We start from the raw sequence: 13,902 nt of genomic DNA on the forward strand, positions 1-13,902 counted from the left end.
AGGTCTGCACTAGAACTACACCACTAGCTTTCCTGGGCTTCCAGATGGCAGACACCAGACTACGGCACTTCTCAGCCCATGTAATCGCATAAACCAATCCCTCACAATAAATCTGTCTATATCTCTATGTCTGTATCTATACTATTGATATATCTATATCTACATCTATCCTCTTGGTTCTGTTTCTCTGAAGAACCCCACTAATAAACCCCTTATCAGAGGCTGGAATACCTTTGTATTTAAAAGGCATTTTCTTCAAAGCTGGGGTCCAGAAACCTGAGAATTTAGCGACTAGCAATGCCAACTCAACTGTAATGGGAAGTGAATAATTCACTGTCAGCTATATTCTGTTAACACAAAAACCATGCAGGAATATACAAATATAACAATGTAAAATATAAATATACAAATGTATATTTATGGATACAAATGTAAAATAGATAGCTAGTGGGAAGCAGCCGCATAGCACAGGGAGATCAGCTTGGTGCTTTGTGACCACCCAGAGGGGTGGGATGGGGAGGGTGCGAGGGAGGGAGACGCAAGAGGGAGAGGGTATGGGGATATATGTATACATATAGCTGATTCACTTTGTTATACAGCAGAAACTAACACAACATTGTAAAGCAATTATACTCCAGTAAAGATGTTAAAAAAATATATACTCTATATCCATGTTCTAGAGTAAAAAAAAAAACAAAACAAAACCATGTAGTATCTGTGAGTGTTTATCTTCAGCACTCACAACATTGTCTAGATTTTTGGTGTTGGGTGAATAGGTTCCGGTTCTGCCACTGCATGATCTTGAACAAGTGGTAAAATTTTCTAAGCTCTGGATTCTCATCAATAAAATGAAAAACTCAGATCAGTGCAGAGAAGCATGAAGGTCTCTGGTATAGAGAAAAGATCATAGGTTAAAGTCAAATAGAGCTGAATTTGAATGCTAACTTTGTCCCTTATTCCCTGTGTAATATTGAGCAATTTATACAGCTTCTCTGACCCTCCATTACCAGTACATCTCTAAAAAGTATTCTAAACATGTACTATACATAAACCAAATATTACACCACAACCCATGAACAGCAGACATTAATGAATCACAGAACTTTAGAACAAGAACGGGCTTAATCTTAGATGGTAAAATATATTAAAATTCGTAAGTGTAACAGTGACTATACACGTATGCAGTCTTATGGTATAAAGGCAGTATATCGCCCAAAAAAGTAAAAAGTTGTATACTAAAATTTAGTAAACTAGAAAAAGTCTTACACTAAAATTATAGTGATCTGTATTAATTCTTTTCAGACATTATCGTTAACTAGACTTGTGTTTTTTCAGTAAGTCATCTCTAGACATGAATTTTCTCTTCCGTAGAGTGACAGTTGTATCAGTTTATACTCTTTAAATTTTTAAGTAACAAAAATACAACTTGAGGGCTTCCCTGGTGGCGCAGTCGTTGAGAATCTGCCTGCCAATGCAGGGGACACGGATTCGAGCCCTGGTCTGGGAAGATCCCACATGCCGCGGAGCAACTGGGCCCGTGGGCCACAACTACTGAGCCTGCGCATCTGGAGCCTGTGCTCCGCAACAAGAGAGGCCGCGACAGTGAGAGGACCGTGCACCGCGATGAAGAGTGGCCCCCACTCACCGCAACTAGAGAAAGCCCTCACACAGAAACGAAGACCCAACACAGCCAAAAAATAATAATAATAATAAATAAATAAATAAAATTAAAAAAAATACAACTGGAACTAGCTTAAATATTAAAAAGAATTATTAACTGAACTGTGAAGATCAGGTTTGGTGTTAAGCTTAGGGGTGACTAGGACAAAGGACTCAAATGATATCATTGGGGCTCCATTTTTCTCAGGTAGACTATCTCCATGTAATGGGTGTGATGGAGTCTCAGAATCTAGGACTCATATTCTACCACTGGAAAAGTCCCTTTCCCCATAGCACTGGCAAAAAGAAATAGATCTCAGGGAGAACTCTGACTGGCTGTTCTCAAATCATGTGCCTATTGCTGAACCAATAACCTTGACCAGGGTATTGGGTGTTTGTCTGGATCTAAGTCATGTGCCCAGACCTATGGGAGGTAGAGAAGAAGGAAGAGCCCACCACCAACAGAGCCACATTGAACTGGTTCTCCAGCAAAGTTGGTGGGTCTATTATCAGAAGGAGGAATTGATGTCAGGCTGGAAAAGAAGAAGGCTGGTAGGTTATGTGATCTCAAGATTCTTTACAACTTGTTTTTTCTATTTTCTACTATTCTAGGCCTTACTACAAATAAGTACCTAAGAAGCTAGGCTAAAATCTGAAGCAAGGAATGTTTAACATAACAAAAGAACAGAAATAGGATGTTTTAGGGCAAATGGGAACTTTGTACCAACATATGTTCTGAAATGAAAAAATAGCAATTAAGCTTGTTGCTTTGTGCCTAGTATTCCACTAGACTCTGTTGGGAAGACAAAGAAAGCGTGCATAAACCAGTAAGTCAGTGAACGTGTTTGAAATCAGAAAACTTACCTTTAGGTACATAACCTCATATAAGTCCCTGAGGCACTCTGACTCTGACCTGTAAAATGGGTGCATTAACACCAATACCCTCTCCAAAGAATTGCAAAGACCAAATGAGGGAAATTTAAAAGCATTTCAAAAATATTATGCAGTACAGACGTAATTATTTTTACAGAACGTATTTAAAATAGGTGCTGGAGTTTGTGGCTCCATTTATAAATGCTACAGAAATACAAATAATGCGGAGGGCAGTGGGTAACGGTCTGATCATAAACGGAGGTGGGATTGGAATGGGGCCTGAAATGATGTATGCAGTTTGGACAGAGAGAGGAGAGAGAAATCTGTTGTGACAAAGTCTTGTGACTTGACTGTGGACTGAATTTCAGAAACTTCCAGCACCAAAGTTTTCTTCCTTTGCTAGTTTGCAGTCAAGTTTACAGTTTTCTTTTTTCTGTTCACTGTTTGTATTTTGCTTTCAGAGCGTGGACAAATTCCACAAGTGTCGGTTGATGAAGAAAGTAATCTATGGAAATCCTGTGCCAGAGAGAAAAGCTCTCCATGCTTATAGAAAAGAGCAGAGATTTGCCAAATAGTCTGAAAACAATTTGGAGTCTGGTATCAATGAGGTCCTGGAAAATGTCTGCACAGAACCAAATATTTAACCTCATCCTTGGCATTTCAAGTGACAAGTGTTACATGGAGAAATTAGAGCTGTTGGGCAGTGGATCCCAGGTTAGCTCCTTATAGAAATAAAGTATTAGCAATTTTCTTTTCTCTAGGCTCTGAGATCTTTCCTACTCTTCTACTCCATTATTTAACAATGATTTATTATGCCCTTATTAAGCCAGGAACTTGTAAGGTTCCAGGGAGACAAAGATGAAAGTCATTGTACCTGATCTCAGCAACCTTGTATCTAGTGATTTAGATTGGGATTACACTTCAAAGAAGATAACGCAAAAGAAGGGTGACTTTTTAGACAGTACGTGAAGAGGCATGCATGGAGACACTGCACAATTCTAACATGGAAGAGAGCAGGATTTACCTGGACCAAACCAAGTTTAGCCATCAATCTGAATCAATGAAATCATTTTTAGTGAATGGAAATCCCAAACTTCTTATAAATATTTACTATTTGAATTGCACCCACTTTATAGATGAGGATCCAAAGAACCACAGGATTTGTGTAGAGAAACACTGTTAAGAGGTGACTTTTTTTATTCTAAATGTTGTGCCCTTTCTACTGTACTTTCCTACATTGTTCTATGTTGTTTATGCATATTTGCCTTGTCCTCACCATCTTATCATTTTGAATTTGTGAGGGAAAATTGTGAATTAATTAGTCAAGTAATCTACGAACACATATTATTAAGAAGGTACTATGCCAGACACTGGAGATACCAAGATAAAAACAACATGGTCCATCCTTCTCCTCAATTTTGCACAATAGTTAAGTAACTTCATATTACACAGGGCATTGTAATATGGTATTTAAGGGCCTAGACTTTGTAAGAGTAATAGACTGAAGAAATATTCAGGAGGTAGGAATCAAGAAGACTTGCTAATTGGTTGGAAGTTTAATCAATTTTCTCTATGTTTCTGGTTTTTATTTCATTGATTTCCACACTTATTATTTCCTTCCATATACTCATTTTGAGTTTACTTTGCTCTTTTTCTAGCTTCTTAAGGTCACTTAAGATCATTGATTATAAACCTTTCTTATTTCTAATCTGAACATTTAAAAATTCAAAAGTGAGTAAAAGACTTGAATAAACATTTCTTGAAAGAAGACATACAAATGGCCATAAGCACATGAAATGGTGCTCAAAATCACTAATTATTATAGAAATGCAAATCAAAACTCCAGTGAGACACTACTTCACACCCATTAGTGTGGCTATTATCAAAAAAACAGAAAACAAGTGTTAGGAAAAAACTGGGATCCTGGTGCACTGCTGGTGGGAATGTAAAATGTTGCAGCCACTATGGAAAACATTAAGGTAGTTTCTCAAAAAATTAAAGATATTCTCAAAAAATTAAACATATGAAACATGTGATCCAGCAATTCCACCTCTGTGTGTGTACCCAAAAGAATTGAAATCAAGAGACTCCAACAGATATTTATACTTAAGTGTTCAAAGTAGCATTATTCACAATAGCCAAAAGGTGGGCATAATCCAAATGTCCACTGATAGACGAACAGATAAACAAAAGGTGGTGTGTATATGCAATGAAATATTATTCAGCCTTAGAAATGATTGGGATTCTGATAAAACATGGATGAAACTTGAAGACATTACACTAAGTGAAATAAATCAGACACAATAGGACAAATATTGTGTGATTATACTTATGTGAGGTACTTAGAATAGTCAAGTTCTTAGAAACAGAAAGTAGAACAGTGGTTACCAGGGACTAGGGGAAGGCAGATAGGGAATTATTGTTTAATGAGAACAAAGTCCCAGTATGAGAGAATGAAAAAGTTTTGTAGATTTTTTTTTTTTTTTGAGAACTAAACAATGTTTTGGCTGCATTTAATGCACTCAGTGTTTGTGTCCCCCAAAATTCACATATTGAAGATCTAGCCCTCAATAACATGGTATTTAAAGATGAGATCTTTGCGAGATAATTAGGGTTAGATTAGGTAATGAGGGTTGGCCCCTCATGATGAAATTAGTGGCTTTTTAAGAAGAGGAAGAAAGAGATCTCTCACTCTCAGATGCCTCTTGAACACACCACAGAAAGGCCATGTGAGGACATAGTGAGACTTTGGCCCTCTGCAAGCCAGAAAGAAAGCTGTCAACAGGAACTGAATCGGCTGGCACCTTGATCTTGGAATTCCCAGCCTCCAGAACTGTGAGAAATAAATCTCTGCTATTTAAGCCACCCAGACTATGGTATTTTGTTACAGCAGCCAAGGACATTAAAACACTGCATCCCACAATTTTCTCGTTTTTATTTTATTTCAGTTAAATACTTTCAATTTCTCTTGTGATTTCTTCTTTGACCCATGGGTTATTTAGAAGCATTTTGTTTAATTTCCAGATATGCAGGAATTTTCCAGATATTTTTCTATCGCTGATTTCTAAGTTGATTCCACTGTGGACCAAAGAACTGCGACTTGTTTTGTGGTACAAAAAATGGTCTACATTGGTAAATAAAAGAATTTATGTTCTTCAGCAGATCAGTGGAGAGTTCTATAAATATCAACTAGGTCAAGTCGTTTGATAGTTTCTTCTATATCCCTATTGATTTAGTATTGTATCAGTTAGTGAAAGAGGAGTGTTGAGATTTCCAACTACATTTGTAAATTTCTCCCTTCTCTATTTCTTTCTATTTCTTCTATTTCTCTATTCTCTATTCTTTTATATCTATATTTCAGCTAATTTTTGCTTTGTGTATTTTGACTAACTGCTTTGAGATACATACACATTTAGATTGGTTATGTCTTCACAATGAATCCATCTTTTTGTCATTATAAAATGTCACTGTTTATCTCTGACAATAGTACCCAGAAATTTACTGTGTCTGGCATTAATGTAGCTCATCCCAACTTTCTCATAACTAGTGGTATCATGGAATATCTTATTTCATCCTTTAATTATTTTTTAAGAAAAACTTTATTTTTTGGAACAGTTTTAGATTTACAGAAAAATTTAGATTCTGGGACTCCAGTTACAGAGTATGTGTGTTAGACAGCTTGATATTTTATTCTCAAGTGACTTAGACTTTGTTTTTGTTTATTCTTTTCCTCTTATTCTTCATTTTGAATAGTTTCTGTTGTCGTGTTTCAAGTTCACTGATCTTTTCTTCTGAAGTGTCTAATATGTTTTAAGAGCATTCAGTAAAAATTTTATTTCATATATCTTATTTTCCATCTTTAGAGTCTACATTTGTTTTTGAAATATTTCTCCCATGTCTTTCCCCTTTAGGTTCATGTTTCTTTAAAAGCTTGAGCATATTTATAAAAGCTCTTTTAAGATCTCTGTCTACTACTTGTTTGATCTCTGTTATTTATGGGCCTATTTTTCTATCGTCTTATTTTTTCTCCTGGTTATGGGTCACAGTTTCTTCCTTCTTCACATGTCTCACATTTCTTGATTGGATGCCAGGCATTGTGAATGTTACATAGTTGAGTGCTAAATTTTGGTGTAATCTATGAGAGAGCTTTGAACTTTGTTACAGCAAGCAATTACTTTGCTCAATAACCTGTTCCTTCTGAGTATTGTTTTCAAGCTGTTTTAGGGGTAATCTATGGTAGACTTACCTATAGGTAGAATTTAGTACCACTACTAAAACATAAGTCTTCTAGGGTTTCTAATAATTGTCCCATATATTTAATACATTCTCTGTATTCTGAATGTGAAAGTCAAATTATTCCTGATCCATGGGACTCTGGGAATTATTGAGCTTACAACTCTCAGGAAATTTGTTTTCCTTCAGAAGTTGTCTTATATCCATACTTGTGGAACTTCACCCAATACATTCACAGAATGGTATTCAGTCAAAGACTCAAGAGGACTCCTATGAAGATTTTGGAAACTCTCTTTACTATGTTCACTTCTCTTCAGAATTCTGTCCTGAAAATTCTATTCACCTAAGTCTCCCCAGACTCCAAACATCTGTTTCCTCAACCAGCAAGACCATTGTGCTCTGCTTGTGTTTGCCCTGCCTGCACTACACACTGAAAACTCCCTCTGGGCAGAAAGCTGGGGCATGGTAGAGTTCATCCTGTATGTGTCTCTTCTCTCAGGGACCCTAAGTCCTATGAGGCCTGTTGTCCAGTGTCTGAAAACAATTATGTTACATTTTTGTCCAGTTTTTCTAGTCCAAGTTTGGACCGTTACTCTCATGGATGGAGAGAGAAAGAGAGACAGAGACAGAGAAAGAAAGACAGAGAGAGAGAGACAAAAATAAGAGAATTCACTCTGAAAATGGTTTGTCAGTGGGAGTAAGCATTAAGGCAGCATAAATTACATGACCAGAAGCCAAATATACTTTGGCCAGAAAAGGGAGACATGAAGGGTCATGGTACCCAAGAACAAACAAGACAGTAAACCCTAGCAGATGCCAGCTCTGCTTTGAAACCAACATGTATCAGTCTCCTTCTCCTTTCAGTGTCACGACTTCACAAAAGGTCCCTCTTAACACCAGTAAAGGAGAAGGGGAGGAGGAGGAGGAGGAGGGAAAGACCTAAAATGACAGAGCTAGGCTCCAAGTGACTGAGAAAATGTAGGAAAGATGAAAAATATCAAGGTTTCTGCCACTGGATGAAGGAAATTAGGTTCAGTTGTAGAAAGAGAACATTACTTTTTCCCCCTACAGGCAGCTTCTTAGGACATTACAGCATCATTCATAATTACCCACTCCCCTCTGTTATTCATTGTTTGCTGATGGCTTTATGTGTGTTCGCCTTGCATTCTTTAGTGGATTGTAAATCTCTCAAAGACAACATTGTTTTTTAATACTTCTTTTTAAATATCCCACAGCATGTAGCACAGAACTGAGACGATAGGAGGGTAAATTTAACAGGTACATGGAGGCTTACCTGCAAATCACCTGCCTGTGTCTCTGAATAATTCTTCCAGGAAGTTAATTCAGAGCTTATTATCATCTCTCCTTTCTTCTCCAGTTAGAAGAGACCAACCCTACTCATGAGATTTTCCTAGACAACATTCATTGCCAACATTTTCTCCCATTGCCACACAATGTGTGAGACAATTCGTCCCAATATTTTGTGCAGAAAAACATAATCATTGTATTTTAAATCATTATGAGAACAAGAAATTTTCAAGTTTTGTTGGCTCTCTTTTTTTAACTTACAACTATGAGCGCAACTACTCCATGAATCTACCACTAGATAAGCATTATATTATTTGTCAAGTAAAAAGAGAAAGAAGTCTGTTTAAAAATATTTTCCCACTTTCTTTTCCAAAAAATTTTTCAAAGAAAAAAATGTGCTCAATTGTGTTATGCAGCATTGATACCACTCAAAATACTCTGGTTGTTGGGACGAAGATATGGCAAGTCTTAGTGAGAATATGATTTTATTTGAAATACATGATTGCATCTTATTTTCTCAATTGCATATAACAACCATGTCAGTAGGGCCCCTCCAGGAGAAAATAAAGTGAAAAAAAGATCTATTGACAAGGAGCTAGGTCTTGAGGGAAGGGGACAGCTCAAAGCTGCTTGATTTAGGTTGGCAACAATCAGCAGGAGTTGCATAATTAATTATACTAAAAAAAAAATAGTGGCTGACCATTGGTAAGAGGACTTTGCTTTAAAATAAAACTTTAAAAAGCACGCATTTTGCTGGCTTTCAGATGCATGGCAAAAGGAGTGTCTAAGCAGTCTTTGGGAGTTCATGGTTGCCATAGAAGCATTTGTAAGTTGATCTTTCTATGCTGAGAGGTGTTTTGCATACAGGCTATCTAAGGTGAAGCAAATCCCCAAGGGACAGACTCACTCAATGTCAATTAATTATAACAGTGTAGAAGAATCCGAAGAATAGGAAGGGGGTGGGAACGTGCAGAAAAATGGCTATTGCATTATGAAAAAGTTAGTTTCAGATATTTACACCATGGTTGTCTTAACCATGCTAAAGACTCAGATCTGTTTTCACCACATGGAATGTTGGTTTGCAAGTCTGGGGATCTTACAGATCATTTACTGAACGTTTGCCTTGGACAGTAGATCTAATCTCTGAGATTTAATTTACTCATACGCAAAATGGGGCTATTGACGCTAACTCTGCAGGTTATTAGGAGATTTAAAAGGGAAAACATATGTAAAATATCTAGCATATTTCCCAAAGTATTGCAGCAGATGCTCAAAAGATTTTGTTGGGGAACTGTTGACCAAAACCGCCCTCCTTGGCCAGGCAAGATAATAACCACTTGCACGAGTTGTCTCACAACAGGAGGTCCCAATAAGGAGCATAGTGCTGCCCCCGAAAACTAACCGGGAAAATTTGGGAGGGGCCAAAAAGAGGGAGGAAACTCCAGCCCATGATATGTCTTGTAAAACTAACTGGAAGTGTTCAGGAGGGACCAAAAGGAGAGAGGAGATGCCAGCCTACCACCCTCCCAGAATCCTTCGTGCTGAAATCCACCTTGGCTGAGAGATGTGCATGCCACCAGGAAGGACACTGAGTCAGACCAAATATGGGCCAAGCAAGATGATTGGCCAGAGGCAACCCGGAAACTAACCCCATTACCATAAAACTTGAGACTGCGAGCAACGTGGCAGAGCAGTTCTCCTGGGTTTCCTTACCCTATTGCTCTCTGCCCAGGCGCCCCTTCCCAAAACAGTCTTTTACTTTGTCAGTATGTGTGTTTCCTTGGACAATTCATTGCTGAGTGTTAGACAAAAGCCCACTCTTGGGCCCTGGAAGGGGGCTCCCTTCCTGCAACAATTTTAGTTCCTTTCCATATCCCACTGGATCATATAAGACTTAGCAATACTCCTAGAAAAACAGATATATGGTCAGTCACCATACTCCATTTTTGTCTGTAAATCTCAATATTCATAAAACTATTGAAATCATGAGGTTTCTCTATGGCCTGCTCACCTATTCAAACAGATTATTTAAATCAACATAAAGAGATAATAATAGTTGAGAAACAGGATGTCCTACTTAATAAAACATGCTGTGTACAGAGGAACAACTTTCCAATAATTTAATATAATGAACATATCAATCATTAAAATATAGGTTGAGTATGATTGAATCTCTTTGATGATTCAGGGGTTACTTAGTTTCTTTCAGGGCTTAGGTTTGGGAATATCCATTTCTCAGAAGAGTTGAACTGCCAATTAACCAGATTGGTTTGATGAGGTGGATGGAGGAGGTGACCTTATAAACAGCTTTTGAGAATGTGTGCTCCATAAATGGGTTGCTATAAGGCAATATGTGAAACACTAAGACAGTAAAACAAATCAGGTTAGCCTGAGTCCAAGATGAGCTCATTAGAGTGGATGAGGGAAACACCAAACAGATCTTAGCACAAGAAAGTTGTAAGTGGAATCACAGGCAGAATTACAGAGAGAAATGGAGTCACAGAAAAGGGACGTATTAACCTAGCTTGCAGTGGGCATCAGGGAACGCCAGATTAATCTTCCTAAGGCATAGTTTGATAAATAAGTTGACAACCCCGCTCAAAATTTTTCAGTTACTCCCCACAATATAAGAATGAAGATGATAAGATGATACTCTTTACCCTGACATGAAAAGTTTATCCCTTCAAATCAAGATATTAGCTACTGTTTCAGCCTTCTCTCCTATAACTTTATAAAGAATTCTCCATAAAGGTGCTCCAAGCTCACCTCATATTCTCTTGAGGAAGCATCGAGCTCCCTAACATCCAGAATTTCTATGACACCAATTCCCACCTTTACTAAGGGCATAAATTTGATAGGATTTAAATAGAAGCAATAGCTGACCAGTAGAAGCAAGAAGAGGTAGTGGGAACCAATCAAGACTGTCGAGTGTCTCCATCAGTGCTTCGACCCGATGACATTGGATTCTCATCATTTATAAGCTTTAATGGTGAAGAATACATTAGGCTGTATTAATTTATGGATATGACGTTGAGACCTCCCCAGATCATTCTCTTTCTCATGATAACTTGCTCCTCAATCAATCTCTGCTGATAATTAGTATTCCTACATAGATGTCCCTAGAAGTTATTATGGCAAAGATAATGACCATCTTCTTTCTCTGATCACATAGGAAGTCTACATTTTCCAAACTTCCACAGAGTTAGAGTGAGTGATATGAATGAGTTCTGGTGGTAGAGATGACATAAGTAGGCCTAGCTATTTACACCTCCCCTGATGTCTTCCAACCCTCTCTTCACTGTTCATGCAACTTTAGAGGCCACATGTTCCAGATGGCATGGCTACAAGATGGAGGAGGGCTACCTAATTTACACCAGACCTAGTATGAGCAAAAACAGACACAGTCAATCCACCAGGTCAGCTAGTGTTAAGTGCCCTGATGGCACAGCCAGTAAATGTATCTGTTCCTCACTTTAAATTTTTCTGCTTTGGTTCTTTTCTTCTACTTCCTAGTATGCTGAATCTTCCTTGTTTTTCAAGAATTAGCTCAATCTTCACCAATTTACTAAGCTTTCTGTCCTTTAGCATTCATTTTCCCATGACATTTATTGATACTATGTGTCATTCATCTCACATATAAGATTGCTGCATCTAAAGAAAAATAGAGTATTACTTTCCAAACTATTTTACACCATGACACATATAGTAACTGAAAATATTTGTATGGCACAATCAAGGGAATGGGTGAGGTTGTTTTTGAATGATGATAATCACCCAAGGAAACTTAGCCACCCCCAGGACCTGCTCAGCTGCCTGGAGGTCAAAGAGGATTGATAACTCAAGGCATTTGCTGTCCACTCATAGCATACCATCAGGCCATGGTACATTGGTTGGGAAGTTTTGAAAGAAAAGAAGGCAACTCAAGCAGAGTCCTACATGGTAGAATCATCTTTGAGCTATCACCATGGTACAGAATCTGAGCCTACATTTTTCTTAGGCTCTTATAATGCAGTATACTACCATGTGAAGAGCCTACCATTGAGTATATTATAGGTCACAAGTCTCATTAATCCCTGCAACATTGAGAAGTAGCCTTCATCATTTGTAGCTAGAATATAAAGAAACTTAAGCTCAGAGAGGTTGAGTAATTTGCACATGTGCAGTTTTACATTGGAACTCAAATGGATCCAGCTCCAAAGCCATTATGCCTCTGTCAAGAGACTCTCCTTTACTCCTAAACCCAGAGTGATTGTACCAACACAACTTCACAGACGGTGACATATAAAGTAGAAATCCAATTTTTGCCTTTATAGTGGGAAATATATTGCCAAACAAATTAGAATACTGATTTCAACTCCTCATTGCATCCTCTTATCTCAGTTCTCAGAAAATAAAAACCTGGGGTCATGCAGACCTGGTTGAGATGAATATTCTGAAGGTCTGAGTTACACTATAGTGTAGATTTTCCTATAAATTTCAATACAGAGGACCAAGGTAAGACTTGAGAAGCAGTGTCTTGGAGTATACAAGATCATATCTGAATAGTCCATCCTGTAGGAAGTTGGCAATCTAGGGCAAAGCAAAAAGAGGGAGCCCTAGTAGAAAGCCAAACAGAAAGAAGCCAAAAAATGGTGAGGAGGGAGTGTTCGAAATAATGCAGAGAGCCACATATAGAGTAAACCTCAAGACTAAAGACAAGCAGCTGACTTAGTGGGCAAGAGCCAGGTAGGAATTTCTGAGAAGAGGCAGCTAAGATCACAATTTCTTTCTTTCAGAAAAGTCAGCATGGGAACAAAACTATCAGCAGAGAGAAACTTGGGGTGCATGAAGTCTTAATAAATATAAAGAGAGGAGAACCATTACGCTAGAGCCACCAAGTTAGCTTGATGTAGCCTTCCTAGTATAGAAAGAACTGCAATACACCTCAAAATATGCAGTGTTAGTAACTCATCTTTCAGTAACATTATCTGTCAATAATGATAGAACTATGCAGGTTATCTGGCCCTTTGTTTCACATTTTAAGTTCCTACCTTCAGCATAGCCCCACTCTGCTTGTTCCCTGAACAAAAGTAAGAAGAGGACTTGAAAAACAATAGCATAGTCCTATATTGTTTTAGCCTTTCTGGCATGCATTTCACCTTTTTTCTGGTAAAGCACAGTGGTTTTCCCTTTGGAAACCACCATCTGGTTGGGAAAGAACTCACTTTCTGGTTTAAGGGATGTGTAATACCCAGCCTGAGAAAATGAGTATATCCTATTCTCCTGGCCTAAGAGATAGATTCAAAGCTGGATACCTAATTCAAGTTGAACAGTGAAAATTATATTAGGGATTTTTTGTGAAATTATTGAGAATAAAACACTTTCTTTCTGTTGTTATGCTGGACTGAAAGAATGTAGGTATAGAATTGGTAGGGATATCTTGCTACCATGAGAGGAAAAACCTGCTCGAGATTAAACTAGGGCAAAACAAACTATGCATTAAAAGATGAAAAATAAAAACAGATTTTCAATGAAATTTAAGCAACTAAGTTCAACAATACCTGATGCCAATTCCCCTTGCCTTTCAGTTATATGAACAATCAACTAGTTGAGGCTCTCAGGTGAATTTGAGCAAAGGTAGAAACACTCTGGCTCCTTAAGGTTGTCATTCACACTCTGAATCAAGTTTGACCCCAGTACTATTCAGCAAGATGCCTTTGACATCATTCTCAGCTTGACTAAACTTTAGACGTTTCTTCCTTACTACAGGTCTCTGACTTCCCTTTTCTTAGGATGTTACTTTAGAAAACTTACAATTGTAAATTCTTCCTCTACTCCTTTGAGATGTAA

The sequence above is a fragment of the Balaenoptera acutorostrata genome, chromosome 5 (assembly GCF_949987535.1).
Source record: "Balaenoptera acutorostrata chromosome 5, mBalAcu1.1, whole genome shotgun sequence".
Lineage (NCBI taxonomy): Eukaryota > Metazoa > Chordata > Mammalia > Artiodactyla > Balaenopteridae > Balaenoptera > Balaenoptera acutorostrata.